The sequence below is a fragment of the Pocillopora damicornis genome, chromosome 8 (genome assembly GCF_964200805.1).
Source record: "Pocillopora damicornis chromosome 8, jaPocDami1.2, whole genome shotgun sequence".
NCBI lineage: Eukaryota > Metazoa > Cnidaria > Anthozoa > Scleractinia > Pocilloporidae > Pocillopora > Pocillopora damicornis.
Genome location: NC_142677.1, coordinates 15212888 through 15226784, shown reverse-complemented (window position 1 = coordinate 15226784; position 13897 = coordinate 15212888). Strand labels below are relative to the sequence as shown.

Below are 13897 nucleotides of genomic sequence, written 5' to 3'. Positions count from 1 at the left end.
TTTAAAACGACTTTCTATTTACAATATTATTACTAGACTTCAACAGATTTTAAATCGACTTTCTGTTTGCACAACTAGTACTTAACTTTGACAGATTTAGAAACTACTTTCTCTTTGCACTCCTAATTCTGGACTTTGACAGATTTAGAGACAACTTTTACAATTGCACTACTATTACTAGACTTTTACAGATTTAAAAACGACTTTCTATTTGCACTACTAGTACTAGAATTGAAACGACTTTCTATTTGCGCCACTAATTCTTGACTTTGACAGATTTAGAAACGACTTCCTCACTTGCGCTACTATCGCTAGACTTTAACCGATTTTAAAACGACTTTCTATTTACAATATTATTACTAGACTTCAACAGATTTTAAATCGACTTTCTGTTTGCACAACCAGTACTTAACTTTGACAGATTTAGAAACTACTTTCTATTTGCACTCCTAATTCTGGACTTTGACAGATTTAGAGACAACTTTTACAATTGCACTACTATTACTAGACTTTTACAGATTTAAAAACGACTTTCTATTTGCACTACTAGTACTAGAATTGAAACGACTTTCTATTTGCGCCACTAATTCTTGACTTTGACAGATTTAGAAACGACTTCCTCACTTGCGCTACTATCGCTGGACTGAGATTTTCACACGACTCATTTTTATTTGCATTACTTCTAATAGACTTTGACAGATTTAAAAACGACGTTTTATTCGCACTACTATTGCTAGACTTTGATAGATTTCGAAACGTTTTTTTTATTTGTACTTCTATTGTTAGACTTTTGACAGATTATAAAACGACTTTTTCTTTTGCACTACTACTAATACACTTTGACAGATTCTCTGAATAATAATTTTATTTGACTCTCACCTACTTTTTATTTGCACTGCTAAACTTGATAGATCTGTGTAGGCAGGCTAATTATTTAATAGATTTTCTCACTGGTCACTAGCATTACATTTCACATATTTTTAAAACGACTTGTTACTTGGACCCTCCATTTGCAATAAATAAAACTAGGCTGATCATTGAACGACTTGAAACTCGCAATTACTTCTACATTTTGACAGATTCAAATTTTTTTCACTTGCATTACTAGATTTTGACAGATTTGTGAACGACTTTTTACCAGCACTACTGCTAGACTTTCACCGATTTTAAAACAACTCTCCACTTGCACCACAGTTTGACATATTTTTGTACGACTTTAAACGCACATTGAAAGCCGGATTCTTACAAAAAAAAAGTTTTATCTGCACTTCTTCTACATTCATGTATTGAAATGACTTTTCACTTGCACAATCACTACTATAAGATTTTCAGAGGGTTTCGAACGGTTCTTCAATTGCACTTTTGGATTAAATTTTTTGAACGACTTCAAACGAAGCAAATTTCATCAGACGTTTTGCTTTCTCTTCTTAAGTCACAGAAAAAAATGTTATTTACTTACACACTCACAGTTTTATATCGACACAATTTTTATCACTCTTTATCAAGTAAAGTAACACTTGAAATAAATTTTAACATCTACTTTCGCTGCTAAAATAGGACCTAAAAACAGTTTCTTGCTTTACTCGAAAATACTTTTTATTGCTTTAAATATAGACTGGAACTTTCATATATTTCTTTCTTCCATTATGAAATTCAAGCAACCTGCAAAAAAGAAAAAAAGAATGCAAGGTAAACACGATAGCTACGAGTCTCAGGAGGATGATAGCAGTTAGAATCAAACACAAATCAAAACCTATTGTTTCTGTAAACAATGGGACCCAATCTACTTCTAGTGTAATTTTGCTGGACTTTCTTACCAAAAGCCTCCGTGGTCTGGCGGTAGTGCACGTTTAACAACTCAAATTAAACGACGGCCGTATCCCCGCCGTCGTTTAATTTAAGTTGCTAAAGCATCTCCAAGGGGCCCAAGGCCCCGTTGGTCGATTTTCTTTTTCCTTTTAATCTTTAAAGGAGCAGAAATTAATTCGATTTTAAGAGCTCCGAGAATTTTTATTCTGAATTTTTTCTTTCGGAAAAATTCTCGATGCTCTTAAAATTAACTACATTTCTGCTCCTTTTAAGATTAACGCTACTCGAAATTACAAATTTACAACTTAAATTTAAACTACGGTGGGAGGATATGGTCGTCGAACGAGCCAAGCAATGTGCATTACCTCAAGAACAGAAACGCTAATAAAAAAGGAAAAGTAATCATCATAAAAGAAGAATATCTTAGGGAAAAAATTTTAAATGTAAAAATAAAAACATGAGAGTTGCAGAGAATTTCCTCTTTGCTGTAAGAGTTAAAGTGCATCCTTAAGAAAATGAATACTGTCAATATTTATTTAAAGTGTAACCTTTTTTTAAATTGAACACTTCCAATAACTTCTAGAAGTTTGTTTTAAAGGTACTAAGAAAGTTTCATATTTTTATTTAGGTCTTAAATTATTCACTGACAAAACTTTTTACTCTGTCCAACAAACATTTTTCGATTTAAAAAAATTCTTATTTTTGGTTAAATTTTTCTGTCTCCTGTGTAAAAATTATCAAGTAGCAAAAGAAAGGTCACTATTTGCAATCCGTACAATTTGAAAAGAAAATTTTATCTTTTCGCTTTTTAAAGACAGATAGGCTGATAAACAGCTGGAGCACAGAGGGAACACATCCAAATCTCTCCTCTAAAACTTCAATATAAAAGGCTAAAAACGATACAGGATGACGCACAAAAACAAAATGAAAAGGAAAACTGCTTTTGTTCTTTAAAAACCAACAAATTTCTATCGTTAATGCATTTTTTTAATTTTTCGCCTTGGGTCTCCTTTTGTTGAAAAAAAAGTCATATTCAATTTGAGAAGTATCTTTATTTAAAAACCTGTTGCTCTCTTAATGAAATAAAAAACATACTAAAGAAAGCTTCCTGATCTAGAAATTCATTTTTCAACACATTGCACATGGCTACATGAATTAGGAGAGGAGAACCTTGACTTTGCGGCAAAATTTTATACATGACATCCGCTCTTTTTGTCGATGAAAAGCTTAAGGACAAGAAACATTTTCTGTAGAACAAGGTCATTTTTTAATTTTGCATCTATGGGTCACAGTCTCGCTCATCTACTTTTTTGTTAGTCTATTTTTATGTAGCAGACTTGCAAAGGCAAAGTTTGATAATATTATGGCTATTTTTGAATTTATGGTGTTTTAACAAAATTGACTTTTGAGGAACCTTTAAAATGGGGAACGTGCCTGATTTTGTTACAGATAAATCGTGGGAGAAATAAAACATTTAAAAAAAGTCCTTCGCTTTGTTGATTTCCCATAATATCTTCTGTTCGTTTAAAAAGCTATTCGATGACGGATATATCATTTGAATCACAAGCCACTTAAGGATGAAAATTATTGTGTATATCTGTAAATGCACAAGTTACCTCTATCAATGAAAAGTTTTACTTGCCCATCATAGTTTGTCTGTCTCTTATCTCTTAAATCGTGTATTTCACTTTAAAAGACTTTGCTACGATTTTTTCAGCAACAGTTTTGAGCTACACCTGGTTAAACATTCAAGATTAAAGATGACAAGTACCGTCTATGTTTAGAAATTCCGTTTTTTGGTGAAATCCTCTTTCCCTCAGAAAAGGTTTTTCTCTTGCAAAAAGGGCCAAAGCTCTGCTAAGCAATAAAGCAAGTCCATTAAGCTTAACTAATAAATTCTCTTTTCTTGAATTCGAAAGATGTTAACCTTGATTTTGCTGCTCGTGTTGAAACATTAAATTAATGATTTACATGCATAAAGTATAATCCGAAAAAAAAACATTTTGTTGTGTCCCTGCTGAAAATTCCTTCTGAAAATCTAGAAACCATATCCCTGATAACACCACACGACATTCACAGAAAACCTTTTTTCAAATTGTACTCATTTAAAATAGTTCCTAACACTATAATTGCCCTATCTTAACTGCTGTAGCATGCTTGCAGAGATGAGTGAGGCTCATACTGTGGGTCTTTCCTAATGGTAGCTGGTAAGCTTGTGCCTTTCAAGGATGTTTGAGATTTGTGGGAGCGCATCGCTAATTTCCATAAAGTTGCAATTTTTAGCTCTAGTCTGCTCGATTGAAAAGAAAATTCGATTTTTCAGTTGGGAAGTGTTGCAAGTGTTTTGATTGCTCGTATTGAGATAAGGGGCTAGGTTCCACTAGAATTTAACAGCAAAAACTTTTTTCCTACTTTTGAAAAGTATCAGGCCAAACCAAGTAGCATCTTTTATGCCCTTAGGAATTGAAATTGAAGTTTATCTCTTCCGCGGTTAAATCGAAAAAAAGGCAAGGTAGCCATTTTGAAATTTGGCATCCCTGCTATAGGCAGACGAATCAGAGCACGAGAATCTCTATAGCCACTTGAGAAATTATACTAATGAGTATCTTGACTCCCTCTCTAAATTGTTTTTGCAATGGATTGCTTTGAATTACTTGCATTACATGCATTATCTGTTGCATGCTCTGTGGCATTCCTCGGTGAAGCTCCTTATGACTTCTTTTATTTTTACTTTACATTAATGAATTACCAAATTACTTAATTTCACACTTTTTGCAGATGATACCAATTTTTTTGTATGCATTAGGGACCTCAAAACGCTACAGCGGTTAATGGACTTTAAATCTGACAAAGTGAAAATATAGTGTGATATGGACACTTTTTCGAGTGTGTCCTTGAACACGGTACTTGTACCAAAAGCTGTTCAAACTTTTCCCCCTTTTTGCGACCATTTTCCCGACGACAGGTTACTATAGCATCACCCTTAACTTTATGTGCTAGTTACTCATAAACGAGTGCAGTGGCCCCCATTACTCTTCACTGAATTGCATTCACCCAATCATCTTTCTACAAAGGTCTACGGTCTTCTGCATATAGGGGAGCAGGGATGGCACAGTAATGAGAGCGCTTGCCTCCCACCACTGTGGCCCCAGGTTCAATTCCTGGACCTGACGTCACATGTGGGTTGAGTTACGTGTTGGTTCTCGACCTTACTCCGAGGTTTTCTCCGAGTCCGCCGGTTTTGCCTCCCCCACAAAAAAACCAACTTCCAAATTCCAAATTGATCTGGAAAGAGTGGACAGAGAAGAGCCATTGCGTGCAATGTCCACTGCTAAATCCTATTATTGTTATTATTAATATTATTATAATTATCATTATTATTTTTAGTATTAGTACTATCATTATAAGCATTATTGTTACTATTAATATTATTATTAATATTATAACTATCATCATAAGCATTATTGTTATTATTAATATTATTATCATTATTATTTTAATATTATTACTATCATTATAAGCATTATTATTATCATTACTTACGGTTAAGAGCAACCTTATGTAACGAAAAACGTTAAGCAGGCTCTACATACTAAAATTAGACAAATAATTAACCTCTTGTAAGGTAAAGAGAATTCATTGTGTAGTCCCTTTAAAAACTTACCCTCAGACCATGAAAACGTGATTTGGCATTCTGCTGAAGGGAATCAATCACAGGCACAAGAACATGTTTGTTACCATCTGGCTATGGGGAATCCTGAAAAATAATATTTCATTATAACTTGAGCATTACTACAAAAAAGGAAAATAAGTGAAACAAGGGTCATCCTGCAGATGCAGAACCTCCAAATACAGTTTACAACTTATGATTAATACTTAAGCAGTCAGTTTATTTATTCACCAGTTAACCAATCAGTCAGTTAGCAAGTTAATACATAATTCATTCCACAAGACAGTTCACCACTCAGGCATGTGGTCCCTCATTAGTCATTTACTCATTTTGTCAGCCAGTAAGAACACATGTATGAGTGAGTCACAAAGTCAATACATCATGAAGATTGGCTTTCAATCAATTGTCAACACACTGGTTGTCAGTCCATCACTTGATTAGGCCATCAATCTATCAGTTTTGTCAGTCAATTGGTCACTGAGCGATTGGTCAGTCAGCAACTCAGTCAGTTGATCTGTCTGTCTGTATACATACCAGACTGTTAGTGAGTTTGTCAGATATTAAGTAAGCCAGTCATTTAATCAGTTCATCAGTTGGTTTATCAATATCTATCCCTTAGTTATTGGCTAAATCAGTGAATCAATCAGTCTGATTCAGTCAGTCAGACAGTAAATCAGTCACACAAACACACCATCAATCAGTAAGTCAGTCACTCTGTCAGTCAGTTCACCAAGTCAAAAATTAGTCACTCAGTCATTTCCTCAGCTCAAGGTAACCTGAGGAAATGCTACAGAGTAACCATGCAACAGAGTGGCATTCCATCCAACTCCTTGTTGCATCAAGGCATGAAGCAACAGTAAGCTTGGCCTTGACTTGATGTAGTTTCCTTGACTGCAGGATGTACCTTAACTTAAACATTTTGTACACCACTCAGTCCAGAAGTGAGTGACACAATCAGAGCATCACTCAGTCCTTCCATCAATCACTCAGCCAGCCCGTCAGTGCACTAGTTGTTTATTGATCAAAAAGTATCTTACTTGGTCAGGCAATCACTCAGTTAGTCAGTCAGTCAATGGGTCACTCAATAATTTGGTCAGTCTATAAGCATGTTAATTGGTAAGCTAGTCAGTCACTTTGTTAGTCTGTCAGTCTGCCTGTCAGTCAGCCACTCCATTCAAAAGTCAGACAAACAGTCTGTGTATCATTTAGTACAGCCCATAAGTCCATAGGATTAGACATTAAGTCAGTCAGTCAGACAAAAAATATTTTTCAATATGGACCCTCTCTAGTATGGATAACAGACAGTAATTCCTGGCTCCAGAGGCCAAATATGTTTAAAATCTTTTTTTTTTTGGTGAATGTACAGTTTAATACAGTGACTATTATAATAATAGCTTTTTGTATGTGGTTACATGTACATGAACATTGTTTCATTATTTTCCAAAGTTAAGATCTATGACAGAATACAGACACTGGACTGAGTGAGGTGATGATGGTGTCACACCTACTAGTGACTATGCTAGTTTACACCATACTTTTTTGGTTGACATAAAATGATTTTCATCTTCAGAAATTCAGGGTATCTTTTCTCACATAAGGTTCCTGTGGGAGATTTACAGCCAGCCAATTATTGCTTAGTACATGTGGGTCTTAAATGTGGCAACAAACTATATTTGCTGATAAAAATTTCAGTGGAATAATTTTACACAGTAATTTATGACATGTTATGGCTTTGAGAGAAATATGGAAAACAAGCAAGTGTTGGTCATGACCTTCATTAATTTAGTGGCACTTTGTTCCTGACTGCACCCAAACAAGCTTTTGTTGCATGTGTCTGACCTTTTGCTCCAATAACTGAACCCAAATCAAAGAAGGGTCCTCCTGGTGAGCTGTAATTAAGTCTACTCATTGTTGCATCCCATTTCCCTGTCGTTAAAATTCAGCTTCACAGTGGATAATAGCAAGAGGTGGATATCCACTTCTGGCTGAATTCTTTGGTGAGTGCATCTCTTGAAATATTTGCAAGAATTTTATCACACCCCAACAGCCTATCTTCACATTGCCTTCAGCAAGGACTTCTACAATTTTGGTGGGGCCTTTTTCCATTTGAGCGAGGCCTGAGAGAATCCTACTTTTTTGCTCATATGTAGGACAACCAATGATGTTTAAACAGCTGAATGATTGAACATGGCTGTGTGTAATAATGAGCAAGAAAGAAAACTTTGTATTTTATATTTTTGTAAGGGTTAGTGTGCCCCAGAAAATGTGTTGCAAAGTGGAACAAAGTAAACTTGCATTACAAAAAAGTAAATCTAGCCAATTAAAGGGCAGAGATTTAATCCACTAACTAGACTATTCAAATTAGAAAACAAAGGCAGTTTACTTGTCCTAACTGAAAATTAGATCAGGCAATCAAAATAAAGCCAGAGAAAACTTCATAATAGCTGGAGTGAATTCTATGATTTTTATAGCATAAAGAACACCTTGACCAATATAATTCCAAATTTGTACAGCGGAAACCACGCAAACCACTGGCATCATTTTCAAATCTCTCACATAAAACAGTATTTAGTACCTTTCAAAATTCTGAATGGAGGATAAAAAAATCGATTGCAACAATCTGCTGGCCAATCTAAGATACTTCCGATCTACATGTACACTGCAGTTCAGAAGTTAGGTTCAGAGTACCATTAACCAATATAAATGGCTGGAAGGGAGTTTCGTCCTCAGGCAAGTGGGAATTCGTGGGAAAAAAAGGGGAAAAGAGAAATGCCTCACTGAAACCAAATCAAAATGATGATGATGACACCCGCACATTTTGCAGATAAAGTGTTCTCAGAGGATATGCATGTACTTTAACCAGTTTACCTGTTCAAATCGAAATTTAATATAACAAAGAGCGTGACATCATAGGCGGCCCAAGCTCACGTCTCGAGAAAAAGCCAACGATGAATTCATGAACGCGTCACGCGTTGTGTGACTCGGTGTTAAGTTACGGGAGGAACCGTTGAAAATTTGAACACGTTATAAGGCATAGTATGGGGAACGAAATATGGTCGATTTATAACGATAAATATTTCGAAATCTGAATATTTTACACGTAAAATCAATAAAAACTTACTCATGCCCTGTGTATCCGTCGAAGTTTCTAGCGATTTCTGCTGTTTTAAGCTTGCTTTACCATCACTGTTATCCATGACATGGATAACAGTGATGGTAAAGCAAGCTTAAAACAGCAGAAATCGCTAGAAACTTCGACGGATACACAGGGCATGAGTAAGTTTTTATTGATTTTACGTGTAAAATATTCAGATTTCGAAATATTTATCGTTATAAATCGACCATATTTCGTTCCCCATACTATGCCTTATAACGTGTTCAAATTTTCAACGGTTCCTCCCGTAACTTAACACCGAGTCACACAACGCGTGACGCGTTCATGAATTCATCGTTGGCTTTTTCTCGAGACGTGAGCTTGGGCCGCCTATGGTGACATTGACTTAAAATGGTCGTTAAAGCATTTTTTCAAGGTTCATTCCTTACCTTTTACGGTTGACCTGAACGTCAAAATTGGTCTCCATTGAGTTTTTCAGCCGCTTTGCTGGACTCTTTTTTTCCATTAAAACTCCAAAAAAGAGTCAGATATGCTGAAATGTAATTTATGCTTCAGGCACCGTTTTTTGGATTCTTTGGTGTCAAAGTATGCAGTTATCTCCATCGTTCTTGAGTCTCGATGTTTACGTCGCCATGTTGAATTTACCTCTAGCTTGTTCCCAGTGATTTTCGTCCTACAAAGTAAATTGCGTCGCGTTACACGCAGAATTACGCGGATACACGCGTTTGTGCAAAATGAATGAGCTCAAATTCCGTTTTTCTCGTAGCGAGGAAAATCAAAGGCTCCTTAGGACTACCCCGTGGCATGTCGTTTTTATTCTATAAAATTTAGAGAACTTTAATTCTACTATCTCCATCCAATAGCGCGTGACGTACCCTTACGCAATATAGAAAATTGCCAATGAGAAGTAGCGAGAAAAGAAGATGCCGTAGATCTACCAAAGTTTCCATTAAAAAAGAAATACAGAGCAAGACAGAGACAAGACGAATAAACATCTTTCTTTATCAATTTATTCGAAATTTTCCATCTTGTTTGAAAGTTTGTTCAATGTTCTCGTCCACCCCCGAGAGAGCGAGGTGCCGCTCTAACCTTTGGTCAGTTGTTGTTGAAAAAAAATCCATTCACCATGCTACATTTCACCGTCTAAGACGGTGAAATGTAGCACATTTGCCTTAGGGAACAGGCGACGGAGTTTTTGTATTTTCCAGGCGAGCAGAGGAAAACATAAGACCTGCGGAAGAGGAGGAGCGCGACCAAAATAACCTACACTTGGGAGTGTCTCTTGGGCGTATCTCTCAAATTGGCGCCTGTTCCACAGGATAGTGCCACGTCGACCTCAGGGACCATGTTCAGCATATCGAGACTTATTAGCTAGCAAATCGACCAAAAAGAAGCCTGGACTGTGCTTGTTTCTGTTGTGGAGCAAGCAGGAAGTGGCTAGAGCAATGAAGCAGTGTAGGGGGAAACATGAGACGTAGTCAAGTGTTTTTTATACCTCTTTGTAACTCTAACTGCTTCCTGCTTGCTTTACAACAGAACAGAGCACAGTCCAGGCTGCCTTATTTGCTTTATGACAAATAATACAACAATTTTTTTCACACATTCGTATAATCTTAAAAAAAAAAACCCTATTTTACACGAGAACAGAGATTGCGTGAGCTTGCATCTGTTCTCTCATCTGTACTCATAGACTTGTATGGCGACGGGGAAGGTCACTGTGTTGGCTAAGATAATGTCGGAAGTATTTCATTTCTTCCTTTTACTTATTTTTGCTTTCAGTCGTCAAGGAAGTGTTTTCGTTTCGTCGAACTGCAGATAGTCCTTGTTGCTTTGTCACATTTTTATTTCTTTGGCCAGATACACGGGATCACGTCCCATTCCTGACTTTGCGTTAACAACATTGCGTGTAACAGATTCCATATGACTCGATAGCTAATCTAGCTGTCATCACATAGCTGTAGAGGTGTTCGAAGATATTTAGGTTTTGACTTGAAACAGACATTTCAACAACTATTTTCAAGCGGCGGTTTTGTTTGAATCATTATCTGTTTTGCGATCTTTTCTCTCGTCAATCTTTGCAAACCTAGCACAATATTCGTAGAGTCGTACTATACAAGTATAGATGCGAAACTTACCGTGCCAGTACAGCCTCAGGCTATATCATGCTATATATTTTCAGGCAGCCTCGGAAAAATTTTCAGTTTTTCCGGCGCGTAGGAATTCAAATGGGACTATTGGATATGTAAAACTTCATTTTTCGACTTCCGCAAAAGTAGAGGATGCGATTTCATAGCTTCAAAGGTCTACTAGTTTATTTAGAGTTCCTAATTCCAATGAATAACATTGAATACGTGCGAAACACTTGTAGACGGTCTCAGTGGGTGGATGGCTTTTACGACTAACGGTTACAATTTTGGCCGATTTACGGCTAACTTTTAATATCTTTCCATTGTTGTCACCACAAACCTTTTTTATGGTTAACGGCTAAAACTTGTCAATTTTTACGCCTTAAGGCTGAATGTTTTGGCCATTTTACGGCTAGCAGTTAACCGCACTGAGACCCTATTTTAGAACCATTGTCTAACGATAATGAGTCATTCGGCGTGGGAACGAGAGATCTATTTTAAATTCCACCTTGAAAAATTTCCGCTTTCGAATTTTGAAGTGTAAAATGTACGCTTTATCTGTAAACTCACTCTCTATCGATTTCCAGTTGAGTTTTTGCAAATCGGGGCGGCCTATCGATCAGTTTTTCATTTCAGCTCAAGGGTAGTTCGCTTAACTGACTCGGTGTTCTTAAGAAATTTCGTCGTAGATCATGCATTCGTACTTTAGCAAAGGTCAACAGCGAGCACTTCACACGCTCTTCTTATACTTTAAATATGCAGCTTGCAATTATGTGCTGACCTCTTCTGTCTTCGCCATATCAACCAAAATCAGTGAAGTTTACAATTTCCCGAGCAAATGTGATTGGTTTTCTACTGAATATGTTAATTTAAGTCGCTTAGTGACAGCGCAAAAAGCATAAACTAACTACATATATATGAAATGCATTTATGTTGGCAGTTTGATTTTTTTTTCAGTTCTGCAGTATCATTATGGTACAGCATGATAAAGATCTTGCTTATGACGTCACTCACCATGGTGGTTGTCCTTGAAAATAGGAGTGTATTTCTGAGTTTCGGTTTCCATGGAACTTAATATAGCAGGGAACTCGACCCGTATAAACCCCACACAACGATAAATGAGATTTATCCTCTGAGCAAAATAAATGAAGAGTCCTTATTAACAAAATTCCACTGGAAAACAGAAACTTATAACATAATGTCGAATACAAAGTATATGAAACTGACTTAGTCGAGTATGAAGTTTGCATTTAATGTACGAACCAAATGATACTTGTCAGAGTCAATACTGAAGTTGATAGTTGGAATAAATCCCATCTAAAGAGCTAGGTTTCTCTAAGGATTGTTGTGGAATGAAATATAATGCAGGGGAAGAGCTCGAGGGTACTTGATATTTAGCCGAAGGTTTGAATAGTTATTTTTCATTGAATTTTCGATCGTGCAATATCCTTCCCATTTTTACTAATTTTTTTCGTGCAGTTTGTCTTTTGAGGTGTGGTATTCCTTTCTTGTGCTTTTCTATCAGATCTTTCTCTTTTGTTTTACGCTGGACTCCAATTCACAAGTGTGTTTCCTATAGGATAGTTGATCTTAGCTATTATTCAAGGACCCTTGAGGCCTAGGCTTACTGCCCACAAATGCCTTCACTGGGGGCAGCTGATATTGATACCTACCAGTTGTATCCTTGTTTTAAGTTGACGAAGTTGGTAAAGTTGGTTTATTGATTCAGAGAGGTTCGTGTGTGTTATTCTCTAATGATTTGACTGGATTGAAGATTCTCATAATACGTCCTTTTCGAGTGGAAAGAGAGGTAGTCGTTCCGAATGAGCCCGCTCAGCCTGAGCAAAGCTCGCGCATAGAGTCGCGTTTGAATTCAGTGTTACCTGGTTAAGGAAAGTTTGTTCGTCCAAATGACGCATCATAAATGCAATAGTTAAAAATAGACCGTCAGCACCGCTTCAGAGCAGAGGGCTGACGCTCGAAGCTTCAGCTTTAGGAACTCTTTACTCTGGCCTATTTATATTATCACTACCGTTAGTAAAACCAGAGAACCTTTTGATACCCCCCACCTGCGCAGGATCCGACAGTTTCCTCACAAACTCACATCCTTTGTTCACTTTATAATTAAGTTTTATCAAATCGCGATACAGACAAGCGGAACTGGGCGCAAAGATAAGAAAGAAATATTTTTTTAGCGTATTTCAATGCGAATGAGGAAAAAAAACAAACGAAAAGTTTAAAAATATACTTTTTACAAAAAATATGGAGGAATTTCGCGTCCATTGAATCCTGATTTCTAAACTGGATATTTGCTGAGATGACGTTAGAGAATTTCTTTATTTCTCTTTTGCTCTTTTTTCCATTTCCGAATACGTGTTCGATATGCTTTGATAAACGAATTCAAGAGTAATCTTTCCCGTTGTCTGAAGGAAGTGAGCTAAAACATCGGATAAAAGCTTTTACTCGCTAGTATCGTGTCGCATAAAGTTTGCCAACCTGGTTTTTCAGAATTAACACTTGCGTAAGTTGTGGGTGCAAATGAGCTTCCTTTGAACGGAAAGATACGAGTAAGTACTTCCGTGTTTCTTTTGTCTGCTTTTAGAAATGTTGACAGCTTAATATGTGTTGATATTGCTATTAACTACTTTGATTTGTGCAGGGTTGAACGCACATTTAACTAAACATTTCGGTAAATGGAAAAAATGAAATTGCGCACGCTCGAAGTTAGCTCTCTTGGCATATCGTTTTGTCACGACTCAATCTACTGACATGTGAAAAACATCTTAGCCAACTCCCTGATGAAATGATGAATTTGCTAAACGTTATTTCTACAAAGAATTTTCCAAACCCGTTGAAATGCCGCAAGCAAAGGTCTCACGCACTAATACATATCCACTAAAATTAGCGCTAACATATATATCCACTCTTAACGAGCAAATTTCCTTAGGAATGCTTTATGCAGGTTAATTTTGCTACAGTATCACTGCTCGACATTTCATACTCAACACTCTATCTTGGACCGGGAAAGTTTGTGTTTTGTGTATTTGGTTTCCATGGAGATTGAATTCAGCTGTTTACCTTACGCTATCGACCCCAAGTCGCGTTTCCTCTCCACTCCATCTCTGTTTGTCTACCACAAAAGATTTACAACCGAGCTACCATGATCATTAGGAGGTT

General features: G+C 36.6%; 1 long non-coding RNA gene across 2 annotated transcripts; it reads right to left on the bottom strand.

The window, feature by feature from the left end:
* Nucleotides 1-744: 744 nt before the first annotated feature.
* On the bottom strand, nt 745-9270 carry LOC113676425 (uncharacterized). 2 transcript variants are annotated; one of them, XR_016189272.1, is made up of 3 exons: nt 9023-9259; nt 5474-5566; nt 745-1662 (listed from the first exon to the last, which is right to left on the bottom strand). It is a non-coding gene; the product is annotated as an uncharacterized LOC113676425 (long non-coding RNA). The 2 variants fall into 2 exon arrangements; XR_016189273.1 differs by lacking the exon at nt 745-1662 and adding an exon at nt 1672-5094 and having other exon boundaries at nt 9023-9270.
* Between the last annotated feature and the right edge of the window lie 4627 nt (nt 9271-13897).